Here is a 6,000-nt window from a genome sequence, read left to right as displayed (position 1 = left end):
TATAATATTCTTATTTTTCGCCTAAAAATTATTGCAAATATCAATTTTGAGTGAATTATCTGCAGTAGTTACTAAAATATCGCAGTTTTCGTATTTCTGGAAATTACCGTTATATGGGAAGTGGGTGTGGTTACAGCCCGATTTCGCCCATTTTCAATACCAACCTACCTTGGATTAAGGGAAACCTACATACCAAATTTCGTTGAGATATCTCAATTTTTGCTCGAATTATCGTGTACACGGACGGACGGACAGACGGACAGACGGACAGACGGACAGACGGACGGACAGACAGACATGGCTTAATCGATTTCTCTTTTCATCCTGATCATTTATGTATACATTTGTCTATATCTATCTCGATTCGTTTTGGCTGTTACAAACAACCGTTATGTGAACAAAATTAATATACCCTTGTGCACAAGTGCGCTCGGGTATAAAAACAATTTTTGATACAAAAAGTCAGGCGTTTATTGACCTAATTTAACTTTCATAAAAGTGTTTAAAAATTTTGACAACAAAGTTATAACGTAATGCAAATAGTGCTACGAGAAACTTTGCACTTAAATACAATCAATCTGGGGAACTACTGGTGAAACACATTTTGCTGTGGACGATTGACTCGTTTAAGCTCTTCAAGTATCCGGGCCAGTTGAAATTATTATTTCACAGCTACAGAGTGGTGGATATAACATTTCGGTGGCGCCTTTCCGTGTACGCAAGACAGACAGAGTATATGAAGGACTGTCAAGGGAGCGTTTATTGGCATAATGGTATGAAGCTTCCACGTGTCTGCGAAAAGTTTTATACCAATCAGCCTGTAATTGATTTGTGTGTAATAATCATGAGTTTTCTGGAGCGCTTGAGAATCAAAGGAGCCGGCGATACATATTATTAGGGATGTAGAGGAGTCTTTTAAAACCAAGGATATCGTTCCTAATGCTTTTAAAATATCGAGCAGCTTTTCATTATAAGCTAACCGAGGCGAAAAAAAGAACTATGTAAGTTGGCGGCCGCTGTTGTGTAGTGCACTTCCACTCCGCAGGGCCGTAAAAAAATATGGAAAAATAGTTTTTTCTTAACAGCAGTTGCTCCTAGGTTGCCGCTGTAAGAGGTTGCCCCAGTCGTCTAGCTTGAGGTCATCTCTAGTGATAGAGAGCGAAAAGGAGCTCCTGTATAACTTGTGGACTGCTGTTGGACAAATGGGTTTATACTAGTCGGCTCAATGAGTGCTCAGCCGATAGTCAACCGCTGACAGAAATTACTTTCTGAAATATTTCATCAATGTAAAACAACTATTACGAACTGAAAAATGCGACTCGAAATATTGTCTGTGTATTACTCTATACTTAAGTTCATGTATAAATAGAAGCTAGCAATTACTTTCAATGACATTAAAAACCTCGCCACATTGCGGCTATTTAAATACTTTTTATTATAATAATGCAGTAACTGCTGCCTCTAAATCGCTTTAATTTTTAATCCACACAGTTTTTTTTTCTCACGCCCCTTTGTAATAATCTTCTGAATTGCACACTTTCGTTTACGCTTGGCAAAAAAAAAAAACCTTCTGCCATATGCGACACAATTTCAATGCGTTCATTACACCTTGCGACAAAATTGAACTTTTTTCGGCACCCATAAAAAAAAATCAAGCTTTTTCGGAAAGTAGAAACAACAACAATGTACTCGTTTTTCTAGATCACGTCATTAAAGGTTTCTAAGGGGAAAAACAACCCTTAACAACTCCTATGATTTTTCAAACTTTATTATACTTCGTAACGAAGGGTATTTGTTGTTGCTGATTACGAATCCGAAGTCAGTTCTTAAAAACTCTAAATGGCGGATGGATTTAAAAAAAAAATGATTTTTATGAAATTAGATATCCAAGGTTCTTTGAGTGACTGATTACAAAACATAAATCAGTTTTCAAGCATTCAAAATGGCGGATCCAATATGGAGGATAGATCTTTATTGCATCAGCCATTTTGAACTTTTGAAAACTGATTTCAGTTTTGTAATCAGCCACTCAAAGAACTTTTGCGTGTCAAATTTCACACAAATCTGATCATTTTTTCAAAAGTCCTTCCACCATATTGTTTTCGAAATTTTGTAATTGTTAAGAACTGACTACAGATTCGTAATCACCGATCAAAAAAACTCTTGGATACAATATTTAATGAAGTGTGAAAAATCATAAGGTAATATTATTTTGACCGATTCAGCGTAGGGACTGTTAAGGGTTATTTTTCCCTTAGAAACCGTAAATTACTTGATGTAGAAAAACGGCAAAAAACGGGTACTTAGTTTGTGTCCCAACTTTCCGTAAATGCTTTATTTTTTCATGGGTGCAAAATCGTGTCGGACGGTGTTATCAATGCAGGCTCACTTGCCACTTGTTTAATAAAATAATCTTGTCTCAATTAAAAGCCAGTAACGGTTATAGTATATTTATACAAATTACATATATGCGTGTTTTGCGGTTTCGTACGGAATTTTATTAATAAAAATATCTGTATAATATCTTTTATTAGTATTTTGTGATATTTAGAAGAGGATTAACGGCATAAATACCAAAAGAAAAAATTGAATGAATTAAAATCGCCGAGAAATTATAAACCAAAAAAAAAAACAGGAATATAATCGATTTAACAACAAGACATAATTGAAAGAAGCGCCGAGAATTTGTGAAGTGGTGAAAACCAAAAACAATTCCATTTGCATTCGCGCTAAGACTGCTTGCTTGTGCCGCCAACATTTAATCGCCGATTTGTCCCGCTTCGCTGCATATGTATGTCGGCTAACAAGGTGGAAGAAACGAGGTAAGTGCAAAGCCAGTTACTGGCAAATACGTACTAAAATTATCAGTAGAATATTTCATGGTATGCAAATATGTAGAATTCGTTTTATTTAGATACTCGTAAGTAGGAGAAATCGACTAGTCTTCCATAAAAAGCTCAAATGAATAGCTAAAAGTTTAATGGAAACAAGATATCTACTTGAAAACTTTCACACCGTCCATATCATGAAAAAATTTGCAAATTTATATCAAAAACTATAATATATGCACATGTAGTATGTGTATCGAGCCCTAACCGCCAAAATAACGTAAGCGACATTTTTTTCAAAATTTTCTTTTTGATGCAGAAATATTCCTTGAGCATTTAGATACATTTCTGCATCAAAAAGAAAATTTTGAAAAAAATGTTGTTTGCGTTATTTTGGCGGTTAGGGCTCGATATAGTTACATACATACAAGACTCATATACATATATAGATAAATGAATGTCAAACTAAAACAAAAATATTTGACTTTTTAACTACTGCAATTATTTGGTAATTCTCTTTCAATGTACTAATTTTCCTGTGCGAATTAATGAAATTATCCAATTTTTCATATCCAACGACATAATATCAGTGTTGCCATTTTAACTATTTTTCGGCTATATTTAGCTTTTTTTATTTGGGTTTAGCCGGAAAAATTCTGTTTAGCTTCGGGCCTTTTGCTTGGCTTTTTTTTAGCTTTTTACTTTTGCTAAAAATATTTACTGCAATAGTAATAAAATGTTTATATAGGCAAACGTCATGATATTTTACTTCGATGAGGAAGGCTTCGACTTTATCCGATATCTGTTTTGTCAAGAGAATTTTCCCGGTCAGACTCATTTGAGTACCAGGACATATGGACGCTACGAAAAATATTTACTTAAGTGCAAAATAAGTTGTTCCTTACAAAAATACACCATTTTTATCTTAAACATTGGCACTGCTATAAAGTTATAATAACGACAAAAAATATTTGATTCGTTAATTTAGCTATGTTTTTACCGTAATTAAAATTTTGATTTAGCATTTTTTGCCTTTATTTCTTTGCCCTTTTGGCCTTTTTCCTGAAAAAGTTCTGGCAACACTGCATAATATAATTAATTCTTAATTTTTAGCATGTGAGCAAAAAAATAATAATTATCGTAAACAATTACGCAAATAAATATTGCAGACTCTCATTAGAGGCAATTTTGATTAAATTAAGTAATTATTACAACTTTTTACAATTAATTTTAAATGGCAAAAACAATTTGCTTGTGCAGATTGTATTACGAGTACTACAAATTGAAAGAGAAAAATACTTTGAATGAAAAGTCATTTTATGTGCATTCTTAAGTAGTCACTTGGGTGATTTATGTGCGCCCTCTGTCGTAGTTTTTCTCTATTCTGCTCCCGACTGGTTCGACTCTGCACTACCACGCTATGTATGCTAATAAATTGGTCAATGGCAATGGGTTAGCTAAAAAAACAAAAAAACACAAGAACAAAAGTATACCCAGCACATGTACTAAATGTCGTTTTTGCACCTTTCTGTAAACTATTTTATAAGCAAATTTTTTTTCCTTTATTTCAAACAATTTCGATAATGTGCTCAATTAGACTTAATGAAATTATTAATCCAAGTTTTTAAAAATCAATAAGGCGCTAACCGATATATAAGGTGCGTTCGACAAGTCAAAAATTTGTAATAGTTTTTCCAAATTTTTACTGGATGGCGTTCGATAACGACAAAAAATTATCCAGCACACAAAAATTGAGAGAGCGAGCGTTCATTTTGATGCAAGAGAAGCGTTCATTTTGTACTGGCAAAATTTTAGTCAGCAAAAATTATCCAACACGAAAACATATGATCACAAAACATATGGTTGCAATTTTTATAAACAAACAAAATTGCATTTTCCGAGTTTTGGTATTTATATGCTTTTTGGCTGCCTGCTATGTGACTTTATGATAGCCCCAACTAGTTTTTACTTCTAGAAATGTTCCTGGCGAACATTGAACGTTCACTTTCCTGTTTTCTTCTATGGAGGCAACATGAATTTCAGTTTGTTTACAAATAAAACATAAACAAAGTCAGCTGGTGTGTCTTCTTCTTCCGGTTTTTGCAAGTAATGGCTAATTCTCGTTCTCGTTGGGTATGCATTTTTTTATGCACTTCTCAACTGCCGCAGAACAAAACCTACTAAAGTAGTTAATTGCTGGCACCCCAAATCATGCTCAACAATCCCGCTTGATGCATCACCACTCCTCCGGAGTGGTTTTAAACAGCAAAAGCCAAAGCGCTACAAGCTGTTGGGGCTCTGTATGACTTTCAGCATACAGAGGTGGTACAAGAGCTACCATTGGCCACAGCGCCTACCCAATTTTTGAACTTGAATCAATAACCAGTGCTCAACACTCCCGCTTGACGCACACCCCCAAAAAACTCTTACAGAGTTTAAGCGGCAAAGCCACAGCGCTACAAGCCGTAGGGACTCTGCATGACTTACAACCATGCAGAGGTGGTAACTGATGGTTATCATTGGCTCCGGCGCCTACCCAAAACATTTTTGCTTTAATAAATTTTTATGCAAATACATTCATCCTGGTCCTGCCCTCACACTGAGTTATTCAATGCATTTTTTCGGAAGAAACCCGTTATATGGGAGGTTGGCATGGTTAATCACCGATTCCGCCCATATCAGTAAGATATTTCAACTTTTGCTGGAGCTATCGGGTACACGGACCGATGGACAGACAGACCGACTGTTACAAAAAACCCCTTATGCCCAATTTAATTTTTTTCCAAGATTTATACCTTCATTTACTCCGGTTCCGGCTTTCCGTAGTTAATTCGGTTTCGGTTAATTTTTGAATTTCCCTTTATAGTGGTAGTTTTTGCCGTTATAGAAAAATAAACGCTTATTAGCAAATCAATTTAGAAAGAAGTTTTTTTTATTTATATTTGCGTTTAAAAATATCTACAAATTTTTCAAAGTCATTCCCTTTAAGATTAATAATTCCGATATTTTTTTTACTTTATCAGCATTCATACAAAGTATGAGTGTATATTAAACTAATAACTCGTATTTACAAAACTAATTGTCACTTGCATCATCCCCCGATTTGCGCCATTAGTGTACAGTACTTAGTAAGAATACTTATGACGTAAACTGTGTAAACACTTCAAAAGCT

The 6,000-nt window shown here is 34.6% G+C and overlaps 1 protein-coding gene across 1 annotated transcript in view; it reads left to right on the top strand.

Annotated features, from left to right (window-relative positions):
- The window catches only part of LOC118736880 (sodium-coupled monocarboxylate transporter 1), a 134,443-nt gene that overhangs the window by 4,059 nt on the left and 124,384 nt on the right, over positions 1-6,000 (top strand). Inside the window, exon 2 of the mRNA XM_036466990.1 lies at positions 2,535-2,822. The gene's annotated coding sequence lies outside the window, so the exon portion shown is untranslated. The remainder of the gene's footprint in view (positions 1-2,534; positions 2,823-6,000) is intronic.

This window comes from Rhagoletis pomonella, unplaced genomic scaffold (genome assembly GCF_013731165.1).
Source record: "Rhagoletis pomonella isolate Grant_MI unplaced genomic scaffold, Rhpom_1.0 Rhpom_scaffold_00004, whole genome shotgun sequence".
Lineage (NCBI taxonomy): Eukaryota > Metazoa > Arthropoda > Insecta > Diptera > Tephritidae > Rhagoletis > Rhagoletis pomonella.
The sequence above is the reverse complement of the archived record's forward strand: the minus strand, read 5'-3'. Positions and strand labels throughout refer to the sequence as shown.